An 18,793-nucleotide genomic window follows, 5' to 3' on the forward strand; every position below is an offset into this window, starting at 1 on the left:
TGTACATAAACAAATGCATACATTTTCAAATGACCTTGCCTTTTCCCCACAGATATCAAATAGAAATCAGAAGAATATCTATTAAACATACCTGAAAACCTGATTTTGGTGGCCTTAAAAGTACACTTACCCTATAATATAGCGTGATTCATATATCAAAGTATATGATCACATTCTAAAGTTGTCATATTGAGAAACAATGATAGAAACATTTTACTTCTCAACCTCAAGTAGACTGTAAGTAATTATTCAAATTTCAAAATTTAACAACCTGGCTATTAGCTCAGACATTACATAATGTGGGTTAAAAGCTAAGTAGAACACTTGCTATTCATCATAATGACACGTTGGCTAGCTGCAGCAAACATTAGAAAAGTAAGCCTAATGCAATAAAAAGTTTTGATGACTTTGTTCACTTGAGATGGCTAAAGAAAAAAACACAAACTTCAAACAAAATGACTGTTACCAACCTGACATGGCGCGCGCTCCTCTGCTCTTTGGGGCTTGAAAACTCCAGAATCCGATAGCTGCTAATCACAACGTATTAGTTGACTGCACAAACTTCTTGTCACACAGCCCACAACACCAACTCACGTTTTTCAGAACAAATTCAAAAAAGCCACACCGAATTTCAGCTGTCTAAAATGCTTCATGAAGGCTGTGGTAAATTCAAAGACTGCCCATTACCACTGCTGCAATGCCCATTATCACAAGTGTCTGTGGTGCTGCATCAGCATTCATCTTCCATCAGTTCAACAATTTTTTTCCCCTCGTGTAAGACACCTCTGTGTTGATATCTTATGTGGAAAAAAAATAAATAAATACACACACACACACATTATATTAATTAATTATATTCTTATTGAAAGATGATACAGTAAACATATTAAAAATATTTCAGTGCAAATTTTCTGGTTCAACTTACAATGAACACTAATTATACAACTTTGCTATAAAAACTTTATCATGGAGGTAGTTTAGACCAGTTCTAAAAAAAATATCACTCAACACTAAACACACCCTTGTATTTACAGAAACTTTGAAAAAGCTAAACTTTTTAAGAAATATAATTCTGTTTAAAAATTTCTACAAAAAACAATAAACAAATTTCTTAAAATTGTGTTATTTGTGTTTGGTAGATTATTTCCTGGTTGTAACAATGCTTCTGGGCAATAAATCTTATACAGTTGGAAAGCCTGTTAAATGATGCCACATTTACCTTTTAAAGAGGCGCAACCCACATTCTCAGCTCTACTGCTCATCCCACAAATGCATGTTCCTTACAAATGTGGCACCGTTTAAAGGGGAAATTAACAGGCTTTCCAACGGTATGAGACATACTGCCAATAAGCATTGTTACAACAACAAAAAAATAATCTACCAAACACAAATTTCCTTACTTTTTATGCCAAGTTCATTTTTATAAGATACTCTTTGCAGTTATTTGACATTATTTCATTTGCATTTTGCCAGTCTTTGCTTTCATTATTGTTTTTATGGATTTTGCTGATAAGGTCTTTTGCTTCTGGAATCTCTCTAGAGTCTGCTTCGTGGTTTGCTTGAGTTTTGACAGAAGTTTCAAGGGTGGGTTGGTCTTAGAAGACTACATTCACCGTGAATCTCCTTTGGTCATCGATTTTGGACTTACAGGTGCTCTGAAATCTCCTCTGGGACCTAGCCATGCCCACCCCACCCCTAAATGGGACAAGCTTTTTTCCCCATACACAGCATCAGGTTAATTATCACTGTTCTGTATTAACCCTGTCATACTACCATAGCTACAGCTTTTTTAGTTAGCTTTCTAGTAACCGCCAACGCGCTGTCTGCCGCTGGGTTCTCTTGCCTGACCCGTGGAAGCTTTTTTCGCAGGACAAATTTGCCCGTTCTTTACCATGACCCTACTAACCTCTGTATTTTTTTGTTCCCTTTGTCTGGTTTTCTTTCTCCTGTCTCTCTCTCATGCTTTGAGATGTCCTGCTGCTCTCCAGGTGTTGCCCTGATCCAGCCCCTGTGTATCCTGTACAAGATCCTGGCCTTGTCTCATCTACACTATCATGCTGTTTTATCTCAGATTAACTCTGCACCTACTTTTAACTCACACAGAATCCCTGATCACCTTCTCCTTCCTCAGACTCATACATCACTAATGTACTACATTTACATTACATCATCTGTCACCATTTCACTTTTACTTCTGTTCTGTTCTCTGTTGTGTCTCCGGTGTCGACCCGAGGAGGATGGGTTCCCCGTATGAGTCTTGGTTCCTTCCAAGGTTTCTTCCTCATGTGCTGAGGGAGATTTTCCTTGCCACTGTTGCCCCTGGCTTGCTCATAGGAGGCTTGGACCCGGATCTCTGTAAAGCTGCTTTGTGACGACTTTTTGTTGTGAAAAGCGCTATATAAATACAATTTGATTTGAATTAAATTTTAGTATTAAATAGCTGTTACAAACATTATAATAAATAGCTGAATGGTCTGAAGATATTGCAGATGCTCATATTTCTTCCCTATGTGTTTTTTCTCCATTCAGTTTACTAGAATTTTAAAAGGCTTATATAAGTGATTTGTGCAAAATATTTATGGTCTTGCTTAATGTAATTATTATACTGTCTAGATAAAGTTTTATACAATTTCTTGTGTTGTCAAATATGCATTTTTTCAACACACTATATATAGCAGGAAGTTAAAAAAACCCCAGAAGTTTAAAAAAGTGCAGGAACATATGTTTGCAATCTGGAATAAATAATACAAAACATAAATTAATTGTTATACTGACACAATTCCCAAAGTTTAAAGTCTGCATATTAAATACCAAACACAATGTTATTTTCAAAACACACACAGTGTATATATATATACATATATATATATATATATATATATATATATATATATATATATATATATATATATGCCATAGCAAAACTAGCACTAAATGTTAATCCATATTTACAAGCACAATACTGGAGTTTTCTGTTCTTTTTTAAATGCTGAAGCAGTTACTTTTTGTTCTTGTTTCATCAGAAAATAACTGTCACTCTGTTTAAGGTGGAACAGGAGAAATTTTAACTGGATGCTAGCTAACATTAGCAGACGCTAACATACAAATATACTGTAAAAAACATAATAATAAAATAACAATTAAAATTTAAGCAGTACATTTCTTCGTAGATGTCTTTCAGTAACTGTAAAACATTTATTTAAATTATTTGCAATTTGCTAAGACACATGGAAGACCTTTACATCCTGAGGTAGTGATAGCTTACAACCCGGTCTCACACCTACTCGTGATATAGTCACATATATAGGAGACTGCAATTCATGCTGAAAATATGCGATATGTCATGAATTGTAGATTACTATATCACGAGTAGGTGTGAGACCGGGCTGTAGCTTAACATTACTGGCTGATGTAACTTTGCTAACTGACAAAGCAACACATTTATGATTAAAACCAATATTTAACAAAAAATATATTCATTAAGCACATGTAAAATGTTGTATTCTAATCAAATGATATTTAAAAGAGACCGTAGCAAACTGGCTTCAATGGGAAAGCTCCATGGCTGGCGTTGCCAGCTCCCGCACGAGTTATGCACAGGGGCCATGTCTTCATTAATTCAGACTTATTATCCTGGATTTAAGTCCTTTATAGAGTATTTAATTATTTTTTTATAACGTCTCTTCCTTACACATGTAAACAATCGTACACACAAAAAAACGTGTGTATTTGTATAACTAAAAATGTGAGTCTGTAAACAAGTTTTAGTCCCCACACCGAGATTATATCCATCTACACACAGACAAAGAGAGAGTCCACCAGTTTCGCTACACTACACTTTGTTTGGGTTTTTATGTACGGTTTCTAATTCTATATTTTTGTTGTGATATCAGTTATATTTGAATATGTATTTTGTCTCGTTCACCAGTGATATTTTTCAGTTATTGTAGTTAAAACAGCATTTAACTAATCCATACGGGCCTACTTACATATTCATGATAGGATTTACATCACACACTGTAGCTGACACGAAACATAAATCCTTTGTGAACGTAGTCCCTACGTTTCATCTGAATTATTCATAACATAGTGAGCGAAGCACTGACCTATGGCTACGTTGAGCCCTACGTGCGCAGTGTGAAGACAGCAATATTAGTAAGCTGATCCCCATAGCAACTGGAAGTTTATTTACAATAAAAAACCTCTAGTGTTTAGTACCTTAAAATTTGTAAACATGCATAATATTATATAACTTCATTCATAACATGCTCTAAAGCTTTTCATAATTTTATATCAAACAAACATCACTATTCTCTCACACTATGTGTGACACATACTGAGATTTGACATTGATAAATTATGTGCATTCTTTTAATAGCATACTGCTAAACAATACAGTGTCAATACAAACCCATGGTGAAATTAACTTTCCAGATCCTCCTCTTTCTGTAAACATGTATATGTTAAAATATACATTAAATTACTTATGTTTTATTTAATTATGTGTATCTACTTCTATATATACATTAAGAGAGGATAAATCTCCTTCAAAATGAAATTGAACAAAAAATTCTAAATTATAAAAGGGCTTTTTCAGCAGTTCAGTGGTGGTTGAAATGAGGGGTTTATATATATATATATATATATATGTGTGTGTGTGTGTGCGTGCGTGCTTTTAAACGTATTTATATATGTATAATGTTTATACAAAATCTCATAAAAAAACATGGTCAAATCCAACACGCTTAGAGACCAACGGCATTCCATACACCTGGACCCCCATGACTACTGACGAAGAACACTCCCAGCTCTGTTTTCTGACTGTGACTCTGAGCCGAGTGTAGTCAATTCACAAAAAAACATTATAAGAACGCAGTACCAAAGCATGGCCCACTGAATTTACTGCTGAAAAAAGATCTTTTTTAATTCAGATTTTTTTTGTTCAATTTAATTTTGAAGGAGATTTATCCTCTCTTAACATATATAAGTATATACACATAATTAAATAACACATGAGTAAATTAATGTATATTTAAACATAGTATACATGTTTACAGAAAGAGGAGGATCTGGAAAGTTAATTTCACTATGGGTTTGTATTGACACCGTATTGTTTAGCAGTATGCTATTAAAATAATGCACATAATTAATCAATGTGAATGAATTACGCCTCAGTATGTGTCACACACATATGAATAGTGAATAGTGATGTTTGTTTGTTATAAAATTATGGAAAGCTTTAGAGCATGTTATGAATGAAGTTATATAATAATATGCATGTTTACAAATTTTAAGGTACTAAACACCAGTTTTTTTATTGTGAAACATAAACTTCCAGTTGCTATGGGGATCAGCTTACTAATATTGCTGTCTTCACACTGCTCATGTAGGGCTCAACGTAGCCACAGGTCAGTGCTTAGCTCACTATGTTATGAATAATTCAGATGAAACGTAGGGACTACGTTCACAAAGGATTTATGTTTCGTGTCAGCTACAGGGTGTGATGTAAATCCTATCATGAATATGTAAGTACGCCCGGATTTGAGGCCTCCCATTGGCAAAAACCTTAAGAAGCGTGTAAACGTGTCAATTTTGGTCACGTTATCACGACAAAATTTTACGTGTCAACACGCAAATTTTTAATAACGTGTTAACGAGCATGTGTTCACACGTTTAGAGCCCAACGCTGTTCTATAAGAGACCAACGCCATTCCATACACCTGGACCCCCATGACTGCTGACGAAGTGACACTGAGCCTGCTGTGGGCCAGCGCTGTTTTCTGACTCTGACTCTGAGTGTAGTCAATTCACAAAAAAACATTATAAGAACACAGTACCAAAGCATGTCTCAATGTTGCATGTAGGTATTTTAGTATTGAATTCCTCTGTTTTTTTGTTTTTTTTTTCATTTGTTTTAAATTATGCTTCAAAGGAATACATCTACAAATGAGTATGTGCAAGTGTGTAAAGCTCTGATATTTAAGTACCCTTTTCTGAAGGAAAATGAGTAAGATAGGGATATCCAAACTCAGATATTTCTGTAATGGTAATTTTTATATGTCTCTGTTGAAAGAACTTGTCTGCTTGTTTGTCTGTATGTTAATTTCTAATCATCAACAGAACTCACAAACTAAGTGTATGTCAGGTCAGCTCGAGGTCAATGCTTTATTAGAACAAACCACATCTTGTATATCAAACTGAGATGTCTCTAAGGAAACTAAGCTTGCAGAAACATCGAGTGATTATCTTATGGTTATGACGTATAAACTACCTATATAAATATCTCTGTGAAAACATCTTCTTTGTCCACATTCACATAGTACTCTCTGCTATTGTATGTTGACCACCTTAAGGTTAAATAAACTACTTTCTGATTCCAAATGCTCTGTTAGATTTCAATTCTTAATACTTGTCCTTATTTTCTCCATCACAATTTCAAAAAATACATATCAAATTCAAATGTGTACGCAGTACACATTTTAAAATGCTTGTGACAATGATACATGTGTACGTTGAACGTTTTCAAATCTATGCCTTCTTTTTTTGTACAAGACTCTGTATAATCAGTAATGTTGGAATTGAAATGTCCAAAATTGGAATAATCTGAAATATTTAACATGGAAAAGGTTAAGTACTAGCTGCCCGAGTACCATTTTCAAATGACCAATCATATGTTGCATTAACTTAATAAAAAATAAATAAAAACTACACTGACATACTCCCATCTGGCCACAAATGGGAGTATGTGTCCACAATTCCATTTAGACCTAACAGGTGGTGGTGGGGTCTTAGTTCCGAAAGGCCATTTAATCGAGAAAATAGCATTTGCTTACCTCTTCGTAGTACCACACCATCCCAATCCACATATATGATACGCTGCTTGGTGGACCTTATCGGCCTAGCGCGCAGCGGCCCCTAGACGATTTTTTTTGCAGAGCCCGGGGTCGAGTCCTGGGCACACGTGGTGGGAGCTAAAAATCCTCAAAGTTTGGGCCTTTTACCCGCAATTTTGCATCAATCCACCAGGTGGCTCCCGGAACGTCCCGATTCCAATATATTCCATTACATTCCATTACAGGCAAATATATTGGGATTGGGATGGCGTATAAATATATATCATTCGTTGAAGTGTTTTGTAATGTTTTTAATACTTTTAACATACCCAACATCCATAGACATTAACATTTTAAAGTGTTGGCTACTTTGATAAGGCAACACAAAAGTCCTTTCACAAAGTTTCCAACTATCTTTGATATATTTATAATGCCAGTAAACCAACAAACACGTAACCACAGTGAGCCAGCCTGCCCTTCTGAAACTCTTGTCCGAACGCCTTACTTTAAGATTTTCAAGTTAGCTAATGTTACTGCTGCATTACTTAAGGTGGAAGCGAAAAATGTAAAAGCTTCTGAGCGAACACCAGTCAGAATCCGAATGTTAAACAATACACCTGCATATAGTCAGCACAAAAAGATTGCTCACACATTAAAATCATGCCCAAGACAATGGAACGACGACGTTCAGAAGTAAGTTATAATCCAGCGTCAGGTAATTTAATGTGGAAGCGAAGAGTTGCAATACAACATTGAGCTTCTGGGCAACCTCAATGTTAAGAATCAGTAGTTTAAATTATACAAGCACATACAGGTGCTGGTCATAAAATTTGAATGTATGCAAGACATGGGTTTCATCTGTCATATTCCTTATGCCAAGCCACTCTTGAACAAGAGACAGCGTCAGGAAAAAGGACTGGACTGCTCCTGAGTGGTCCAAAGTTATGTTCCCTGATTAAAGTAAATTAGATTAGATTAGATTCAACTTCATTGTCATTGTGCAGAGTACAATACAGGGCCAATGAAATGTAGTTAGCATCTAACCAGAAGTGCAATATATAACATTATTTACATAATTTACATAAAGTGCAGTAGTGATATTATAGTGATTTTCGTGCCCTGCCCAGGCAGCGTTTATGGTAGATGTCCTCGAAGGAACTTGAAACTGGACACCTCATCCACTGCAGTTCCGGTGATGTAAATGGGGGCGTGAGCTTGATTCCTAGTCCGTCTGAAGTCCATGACGATCTCCTTTGTTTTGAGCGTGTTTAGTACCAGGTTATTGTTTTGGCACCACAAGGACAGATGCTGTACTTCATCCCGGTAGGGCGTTTCATTATTGTCTGTAATCAAGCCTATCACCATGGTGTCATCTGCGAATTTGACTACGGTGTTTGAACCATAGGCAGGTACACAGTCATGGGTGAAGAGAGAGTACAGAATCGGGCTAAGAACACAACCTTGTGGAATGCCAGTGTTCAAGGTGATGGTTGATGAATGAAGTTTGCCTAATCTAACAGATTGAGGTCTGTTAGACAGGAAGTCTAAAATCCAGTGGCAGAGTGATGTGCTGATACCCAGATGGTTGAGTTTGGATATCAGCATAGACGGAATTGTTCTGTTGAATGCAGAACTAAAATCGATTAACAGCATACTCACCTATGAGTTTTGACAGTCAAGTTGGGTTAGTGCAGTGGGTAGTGCTGTTGAGATAGCGTCCTCGGTGGATCTGTTGCTATGATAAGCAAACTGGTGTGGGTCCAGCGTAGCAGGCAGGCAGGATTTCAAGTGAGAAAGAACTAGTCTTTTAAAGCACTTGGAAATTATTGGGGTGAGTGCTACAGGTCACAAGTCATTAAAGTCTGAAGCAGTAGAATGCTTAGGCACAGGCACAATAATGGCTGACTTAAAGATAGATGGTACAGCTGCCTGGGCAAGCGAAACATTAAAGATGTGAGAGAAGACACCCGCAAGTTCCACAGCACAAGCTCTTAGCACACGGCCAGGTACACCATCAGGGCCAGCTGCCTTCCGTGCATTCACTCTGCTCAGCATGCGACTGATGTCCAAAGTGGAAAGTACAAGTGGGTTGTCGTCGGTGGAGGATCGTTTATTGAAGATATCAATATCATCTGGTCGAAACGAGTGTAAAAGTTGTTCAGCTCATCAGGGAGTCAAGCACTGTTGGTACATGGAACAAAGCTAGTTGGTTTATAGTCAGTCAGGGTGTTGTTCCCTACCACATACGCCGAGGGTCAGAGGAGGTAAAGTGCTCCTCAATCCGGCGTTTGTAGCAGTGCTTGGCTATAGCTATTAGTCTCTTCGTATTGCCAGGAACTCCAGTGGGCGGTACAAAGGACGCTCGTACCCTGAGCGCTTCTATGCTGAGGGATGCCATGGTAAGAAATCTCAGACCACCAGTCTTGTTTTTTGCCCTTCTTTTGTACGCATTAGGTTTTTTCATTTATGTGCATCTGCTTTTGTTTTTTTTGTGAATCAGGACCGGCGTTTGTAGCAGTGCTTGGCTATAGCTATTCCTCTCCTCAGGTTAGCTCTGACCAAGCTGTATGCTTCCCGGCATCCTGATCTGAAGGCAGCATCTCTGGCTTTGAGCAGATTGCGAACCTCTCTGTTCATCCAGGGCTTCTGATTAGGGAATGTTAATTATTATGGCAAACTTAAAATTAATGATTAAGTATCACCAGGAAGGAAGATCGACACTCAAAGAATTCTTTGAGGAGAAGAGAGGAATAAGACAGACAGTCAAAGATTGCGTGAATCCGGTGTTTGTGCAGTGAATGTTAATTTCCAAAAGTGTCTGTCTGTCGTAGCTGTAGTTCGCATAAGTTATTTGCGCAAGAAAACTGGAGATAGCTAAGTACAGAAGTATAACATCACTAAAACTGGTAAGACGCTGAGCCTCGCAGTGTGATCGCGATGCCATCTTGGTCCTGGAAGACCAAGGACCATTTCCTATAGAAATCAAGGTCCCAGAATCTGGAGGAAGAGAGGAGAGGCACGGAATCCACATTGTTCGAGGTACCCTGTAAAGTTTCCACAGTCAGTGGCGGTTTGGTGTCCCATGTCATCTGCTGGTGTGGGTCCACTTTATTTTCTGAGGTCCAAGGTCAACGCAGCCGCCTACCAGGGAGATTTAGATTACTTTATGCTTCCTTATGCTTCCAAGTGAGGTGGGTTAGTGCAGTGTGTAGTGCTGTTGAGATAGCGTCCTCGGTGGATCTGTTGCAACGATAAGCAAACTGGTGTGGGTCCAGCGTAGCAGGCAGGCAGGATTTCAAGTGAGAAAGAACTAGTCTTTTAAAGCACTTGGAAATTATTGGGGTGAGTGCTACAGGTCGAAAGTCATTAAAGTCTGAAGCAGTAGAATGCTTAGGCACAGGCACAATAATGGCTGACTTAAAGATAGATGGTACAGCTGCCTGGGCAAGCGAAACATTAAAGATGTGAGCGAAGACACCCGCAAGTTCCACAGCACAAGCTCTTAGCACACGGCCAGGTACACCATCAGGGCAAGCTGCCTTCCGTGCATTCACTCTGCTCAGCATGCGACTGACGTCCGAAGTAGAAAGTACAATTGGGTTGTCGTCGGTGGAGGATCGTTTATTGAAGATATCAATATCATCTGGTCGAAACGAGTGTAAAAGTTGTTCAGCTCATCAGGGAGTCAAGCACTGTTGGTACATGGAACAAAGCTAGTTGGTTTATAGTCAGTCAGGGTGTTGTTCCCTACCACATACGCCGAGGGTCAGAGGAGGTAAAGTGCTCCTCAATGCGGCGTTTGTAGCAGTGTTTGGCTATAGCTATTAGTCTCTTCGTATTGCCAGGAACTCCAGTGGGCGGTACAAAGGACGCTCGTACCCTGAGCGCTTCTATGCTGAGGGATGCCATGGTAAGAAATCTCAGACCACCAGTCTTGTTTTTTGCCCTTCTTTTGTACGCATTAGGTTTTTTCATTTATGTGCATCTGCTTTTGTTTTTTTTGTGAATCAGGACCGGCGTTTGTAGCAGTGCTTGGCTATAGCTATTCCTCTCCTCAGGTTAGCTCTGACCAAGCTGTATGCTTCCCGGCATCCTGATCTGAAGGCAGCATCTCTGGCTTTGAGCAGAGTGCGAACCTCTCTGTTCATCCAGGGCTTCTGATTATGGAATGTTAATTATTATGGCAAACTTAAAATTAATGATTAAGTATCACCAGGAAGGAAGATCGACGCTCAAAGAATTCTTTGAGGAGAAGAGAGGAATAAGACAGACAGTCAAAGATTGCGTGAATCCGGTGTTTGTGCAGTGAATGTTAATTTCCAAAAGTGTCTGTCTCTCGTAGCTGTAGTTCGCAAGAGTTATTTGCGCAAGAAAACTGGAGATAGCTAAGTACAGAAGTATAACATCACTAAAACTGGTAAGACGCTGAGCCTCGCAGTGTGATCACGATGCCATCTTGGTCCTGGGAGACCAAGGACCATTTCCTATAGAAATCAAGGTCCCAGAATCTGGAGGAAGAGAGGAGAGGCACGGAATCCACATTGTTCGAGGTACCCTGTAAAGTTTCCACAGTCAGTGGCAGTTTGGTGTCCCATGTCATCTGCTGGTGTGGGTCCACTTTATTTTCTGAGGTCCAAGGTCAACGCAGCCGCCTACCAGGGAGATTTAAATTACTTTATGCTTCCTTATGCTTCCAAGCGAGGTAGGTTAGTGCAGTGTGAAGTGCTGTTGAGATAGCGTCCTCGGTGGATCTGTTGCTACGATAAGCAATTTGGTGTGGGTCCAGCGTAGCAGGCAGGCAGGATTTCAAGTGAGAAAGAACTAGTCTTTTAAACCCCTTGGAAGTTATTGGGGGAAGTTATCATTCACTCTGCTCAGCATGTGACTGACGTCCGAATTGGAAAGTACAAGTGGGTTGTCGTCGGTGGAGGATCGTTTATTGAAGATATCAATATCATCTGGTCGAAACGAGCGTAGAAGTTGTTCAGCTCATCAGGGAGTGAAGCACTGTTGGTAGATGGAACAAAGCTAGTTGGTTTATAGTCAGTCAGGGTGTGTATTCCCTGCCACATACGCCGAGGGTCAGAGGAGGTAAAGTGCTCCTCAATCCGTCGTTTGTAGCAGTGCTTGGCTATAGCTATTAGTCTCTTCATATTTCCAGGGACTCCAGTGGGCGGTACAGAGGACGCTTGTACCCTGAGCGCTTGTTGATGCATTTCAGGACAGAGTTAGTGTAGGTGTCCAAGTGGATGTGTGAGCCTGTGCAGGCTCGGGCAGCATACTCACTCCAGTCGGTGTGCTGGAACTGTTGCTGAAGGAAGGAGTCAGCCCCATCCATCCAGAACTTTACAGTTCTGGTTGAAGGCTTAATCCTCTGCATGACTGGAGTGTATTTGGGAAGCAGGAACAAAGAAAGATGATCGGAAAGTCCAAGATGGGGGTGGGGTGTTGTTTTGAAGCTGGTTAAAGTCGAACCGATGCTGAATCCGGTGTTTGTGCAGTGAATGTTAATTTCCAAAAGTGTCTGTCTGTCGTAACTGTAGTTCGCAAGAGTTATTTGCGCAAGAAAACTGGAGATAGCTAAGTACAGAAGTATAACATCACTAAAACCGGTAAGACGCTGAGCCTCGCAGTGTGATCGCGATGCCATCTTGGTCCTGGAAGACCAAGGACCATTTCCTATAGAAATCAAGGTCCCAGAATCTGGAGGAAGAGAGGAGAGGCACGGAATCCACATTGTTCGAGCTACCCTGTAAAGTTTCCACAGTCAGTGGCGGTTTGGTGTCCCATGTCATCTGCTGGTGTGGGTCCACTTTATTTTCTGAGGTCCAAGGTCAACGCAGCCGCCTACCAGGGAGATTTAGATTACTTTATGCTTCCTTATGCTTCCAAGCGAGGTGGGTTAGTGCAGTGTGTAGTGCTGTTGAGATAGCGTCCTCGGTGGATCTGTTGCAACGATAAGCAAACTGGTGTGGGTCCAGCGTAGCAGGCAGGCAGGATTTCAAGTGAGAAAGAACTAGTCTTTTAAAGCACTTGGAAATTATTGAGGTGGGTTATGCAGTGTGTAGTTCTGTTGAGAGCGAAGACACCCGCAAGTTCCACAGCACAAGCACTCAGCACACGGCCAGGTACACCATCAGGGCCAGCTGCCTTCCGTGCATTCACTCTACTCAGCATGCGACTGACGTCCGAAGAGGAAAGTACAAGTGGGTTGTCATCGGTGGAGGATCGTTTATTGAAGATATCATTATCATCTGGTCGAAACGAGCGTAAAAGTTGTTCAGCTTATCAGGGAGTGAAGCACTGTTGGTAGATGGAACAAAGCTAGTTGGTTTATAGTCAGTCAGGGCGTGTATTCCCTGCCACATACGCCGAGGGTCAGAGGAGGTAAAGTGCTCCTCAATCCGGCGTTTGTAGCAGTGCTTGGCTATAGCTATTAGTCTCTTCATATTGCCAGGAACTCCAGTGGGCGGTACAAAGGACGCTCGTACCCTGAGCGCTTCTATGCTGAAGGATGCCATGGTAAGAAATCTCAGACCACCAGTCTTGTTTTTTGCCCTTCTTTTGTACGCATTAGGTTTTTCCATTTATGTGCATCTGCTTTTGTTTTTTTTGTGAATCAGGACCGGCGTTTGTAGCAGTGCTTGGCTATAGCTATTCCTCTCCTCAGGTTAGCTCTGACCAAGCTGTATGCTTCCCTGCATCCTGATCTGAAGGCAGCATCTCTGGCTTTGAGCAGAGTGCGAACCTCTCTGTTCATCCAGGGCTTCTGATTATGGAATGTTAATTATTATGGCAAACTTAAAATTAATGATTAAGTATCACCAGGAAGAAAGATCGACGCTCAAAGAATTCTTTGAGGAGAAGAGAGGAATAAGACAGACAGTCAAAGTCAGTCCACACAGTTGTTGATGTGTTTCAGGACAGAGTTAGTGTAGGTGTCCAAGTGGATGTGTGAGCCTGTGGAGGCTCGGGCAGCATACTCACTCCAGTCGGTGTGCTGGAACTGTTGCTGAAGGAAGGAGTCAGCCCCATCCATCCAGAACTTTACAGTTCTGGTTGAAGGCTTAATCCTCTGCATGACTGGAGTGTATTTGGGAAGCAGGAACAAAGAAAGATGATCGGAAAGTCCAAGATGGGGGTGGGGTGTTGTTTTGAAGCTGGTTAAAGTCGAACCAATGCTGAATCCGGTGTTTGTGCAGTGAATGTTAATTTCCAAAAGTGTCTGTCTGTCGTAACTGTAGTTTGCAAGAGTTATTTGCGCAAGAAAACTGGAGATAGCTAAGTACAGAAGTATAACATCACTAAAACCGGTAAGACGCTGAGCCTCGCAGTGTGATCGTGACGCCATCTTGGTCCTGGGAGACCAAGGACCATTTCCTATGGATATCAAGGTCCCAGAATCTGGAGGAAGAGAGGAGAGGCACGGAATCCACATTGCTCGAGGTACCCTGTAAAGTTTCCACAGTAAGTGGCGGTTTGGGGTCCCATGTCATCTGCTGGTGTGGGTCCACTGTATTTTCTGAGGTCCAAGGTCAACGCAGCCGCCTACCAGGGAGATTTAGATTACTTTATGCTTCCTTATGCTTCCAAGCGGGGTGGGTTAGTGCAGTGTGTAGTGCTGTTGAGAGCGAAGACACCCGCAAGTTCCACAGCACAAGCTCTTAGCACACGGCCAGGTACACCATCAGGGCCAGCTGCCTTCCGTGCATTCACTCTGCTCAGCATGCGACTGACGTCCGAAGTGGAAAGTACAAGTGGGTTGTCGTCGGTGGAGGATCGTTTATTGAAGAAATCAATATCATCTGGTCGAAACGAGTGTAAAAGTTGTTCAGCTCATCAGGGAGTGAAGCACTGTTGGTAGATGGAACAAAGCTAGTTGGTTTATAGTCAGTCAGGGCGTGTATTCCCTGCCACATATGCCGAGGGTCAGAGGAGGTAAAGTGCTCCTCAATCCGGCGTTTGTAGCAGTGCTTGGCTATATCTATTAGTCTCTTCATATTGCCAGGAACTCCAGTGGGCGGTACAAAGGACGCTCGTACCCTGAGCGCTTCTATGCTGAGGGATGCCATGGTAAGAAATCTCAGACCACCAGTCTTGTTTTTTGCCCTTCTTTTGTACGCATTAGGTTTTTCCATTTATATGCATCTGCTTTTGTTTTTTTTGTGAATCAGGACCGGCGTTTGTAGCAGTGCTTGGCTATAGCTATTCCTCTCCTCAGGTTAGCTCTGGCCAAGCTGTATGCTTCCCGGCGTCCTGATCTGAAGGCAGCATCTCTGGCTTTGAGCAGAGTGCGAACCTCTCTGTTCATCCAGGGCTTCTGATTAGGGAATGTTAATTATTATGGCAAACTTAAATTTAATGATTAAGTATCACCAGGAAAAAAGATCGATGCTCAAAGAATTCTTTGAGGAGAAGAGAGGAATAAGACAGACAGTCAAAGTCAGTCCACACAGTTGTTGATGTGTTTCAGGACAGAGTTAGTGTAGGTGTCCAAGTGGATGTGTGAGCCTGTGGTGGCTCGGGCAGCATACTCACTCTTGTCGGTGTGCTGGAACTGTTGCTGAAGGAAGGAGTCAGCCCCATCCATCCAGAACTTTACAGTTCTGGTTGAAGGCTTAATCCTCTGCATGACTGCAGTGTATTTGGGAAGCAGGAACAAAGAAAGATGATCGGAAAGTCCAAGATGGGGGAGGGGTGTTGTTTTGAAGCTGGTTAAAGTCGAACCGATGCTGAATCCGGTGTTTGTGCAGTGAATGTTAATTTCCAAAAGTGTCTGTCTGTCGTAACTGTAGTTCGCAAGAGTTATTTGCGCAAGAAAACTAGAGATAGCTAAGTACAGAAGTATAACATCACTAAAACCGGTAAGACGCTGAGCCTCGCAGTGTGATCGCGATGCCATCTTGGTCCTGGGAGACCAAGGACCATTTCCTATGGATATCAAGGTCCCATAATCTGGAGGAAGAGAGGAGAGGCATGGAATCCACATTGCTCGAGGTACCCTGTAAAGTTTCCACAGTAAGTGGCGGTTTGGGGTCCCATGTCATCTGCTGGTGTGGGTCCACTGTATTTTCTGAGGTCCAAGGTCAACGCAGCCGCCTACCAGGGAGATTTAGATTACTTTATGCTTCCTTATGCTTCCAAGCGAGGTGGGTTAGTGCAGTGTGTAGTGCTGTTGAGAGCGAAGACACCCGCAAGTTCCACAGCACAAGCTCTTAGCACATGGCCAGGTACACCATCAGGGCCAGCTGCCTTCCGTGCATTCACTCTGCTCAGCATGCGACTGACGTCCGAAGTGGAAAGTACAAGTGGGTTGTCGTCGGTGGAGGATCGTTTATTGAAGATATCAATATCATCTGGTCGAAACGAGTGTAAAAGTTGTTCAGCTCATCAGGGAGTGAAGCACTGTTGGTACATGGAACAAAGCTAGTTGGTTTATAGTCAGTCAGGGTGTGTATTCCCTACCACATACGCCGAGGGTCAGAGGAGGTAAAGTGCTCCTCAATCCGGCGTTTGTAGCAGTGCTTGGATATAGCTATTAGTCTCTTCATATTGCCAGGAACTCCAGTGGGCGGTACAAAGGACGCTCGTACCCTGAGCCCTTCTATGCTGAGGGATGCCATGGTAAGAAATCTCAGACCACCAGTCTTGTTTTTTGCCCTTCTTTTGTACGCATTAGGTTTTTCCATTTATGTGCATCTGCTTTTGTTTTTTTTGTGAATCAGGACCGGCGTTTGTAGCAGTGCTTGGCTATAGCTATTCCTCTCCTCAGGTTAGCTCTGACCAAGCTGTATGCTTCCCGGCGTCCTGATCTGAAGGCAGCATCTCTGGCTTTGAGCAGAGTGCGAACCTCTCTGTTCATCCAGGGCTTCTGATTAGGGAATGTTAATTATTATGGCAAACTTAAAATTAATGATTAAGTATCACCAGGAAGGAAGATTGACGCTCAAAGAATTCTTTGAGGAGAAGAGAGGAATAAGACAGACAGTCAAAGATTGCGTGAATCCGGTGTTTGTGCAGTGAATGTTAATTTCCAAAAGTGTCTGTCTCTTGTAGCTGTAGTTCGCAAGAGTTATTTGCGCAAGAAAACTGGAGATAGCTAAGTACAGAAGTATAACATCACTAAAACTGGTAAGACGCTGAGCCTCGCAGTGTGATCGCGATGCCATCTTGGTCCTGGGAGACCAAGGACCATTTCCTATAGAAATCAAGGTCCCAGAATCTGGAGGAAGAGAGGAGGGGCACGGAATCCACATTGCTCGAGGTACCCTGTAAAGTTTCCACAGTCAGTGGCGGTTTGGGGTCCCATGTCATCTGCTGGTGTGGGTCCACTGTATTTTCTGAGGTCCAAGGTCAACGCAGCCGCCTACCAGGGAGATTTAGATTACTTTATGCTTCCAAGCGAGGTGGGTTAGTGCAGTGTGTAGTGCTGTTGAGATAGCGTCCTCGGTGGATCTGTTGCAACGATAAGCAAACTGGTGTGGGTCCAGCGTAGCAGGCAGGCAGGATTTCAAGTGAGAAAGAACTAGTCTTTTAAAGCACTTGGAAATTATTGGGGTGAGTGCTACAGGTCGAAAGTCATTAAAGTCTGAAGCAGTAGAATGCTTAGGCACAGGCACAATAATGGCTGACTTAAAGATAGATGGTACAGCTGCCTGGGCAAGCGAAACATTAAAGATGTGAGCGAAGACACCCGCAAGTTCCACAGCACAAGCTCTTAGCACACGGCCAGGTACACCATCAGGGCAAGCTGCCTTCTGTGCATTCACTCTGCTCAGCATGTGACTGACGTCCGAATTGGAAAGTACAAGTGGGTTGTCGTCGGTGGAGGATCGTTTATTGAAGATATCAATATCATCTGGTCGAAACGAGCGTAGAAGTTGTTCAGCTCATCAGGGAGTGAAGCACTGTTGGTAGATGGAACAAAGCTAGTTGGTTTATAGTCAGTCAGGGTGTGTATTCCCTGCCACATACGCCGAGGGTCAGAGGAGGTAAAGTGCTCCTCAATCCGTCGTTTGTAGCAGTGCTTGGCTATGGCTATTAGTCTCTTCATATTGCCAGGGACTCCAGTGGGCGGTACAGAGGACGCTTGTACCCTGAGCGCTTGTTGATGCATTTCAGGACAGAGTTAGTGTAGGTGTCCAAGTGGATGTGTGAGCCTGTGCAGGCTCGGGCAGCATACTCACTCCAGTCGGTGTGCTGGAACTGTTGCTGAAGGAAGGAGTCAGCCCCATCCATCCAGAACTTTACAGTTCTGGTTGAAGGCTTAATCCTCTGCATGACTGGAGTGTATTTGGGAAGCAGGAACAAAGAAAGATGATCGGAAAGTCCAAGATGGGGGAGGGGTGTTGTTTTGAAGCTGGTTAAAGTCCAACCGATGCTGAATCCGGTGTTTGTGCAGTGAATGTTAATTTCCAAAAGTGTCTGTCTGTCGTAACTGTAGTTCGCAAGAGTTATTTGCGCAAGAAAACTGGAGATAGCTAAGTACAGAAGTATAACATCACTAAAACCGGTAAGACGCTGAGCCTCGCAGTGTGATCGCGATGCCATCTTGGTCCTGGAAGACCAAGGACCATTTCCTATAGAAATCAAGGTCCCAGAATCTGGAGGAAGAGAGGAGAGGCACGGAATCCACATTGTTCGAGCTACCCTGTAAAGTTTCCACAGTCAGTGGCGGTTTGGTGTCCCATGTCATCTGCTGGTGTGGGTCCACTTTATTTTCTGAGGTCCAAGGTCAACGCAGCCGCCTACCAGGGAGATTTAGATTACTTTATGCTTCCTTATGCTTCCAAGCGAGGTGGGTTAGTGCAGTGTGTAGTGCTGTTGAGATAGCGTCCTCGGTGGATCTGTTGCAACGATAAGCAAACTGGTGTGGGTCCAGCGTAGCAGGCAGGCAGGATTTCAAGTGAGAAAGAACTAGTCTTTTAAAGCACTTGGAAATTATTGAGGTGGGTTATGCA

The sequence above is a fragment of the Hoplias malabaricus genome, chromosome 11 (assembly GCF_029633855.1).
Source record: "Hoplias malabaricus isolate fHopMal1 chromosome 11, fHopMal1.hap1, whole genome shotgun sequence".
NCBI classification, from domain to species: domain Eukaryota; kingdom Metazoa; phylum Chordata; class Actinopteri; order Characiformes; family Erythrinidae; genus Hoplias; species Hoplias malabaricus.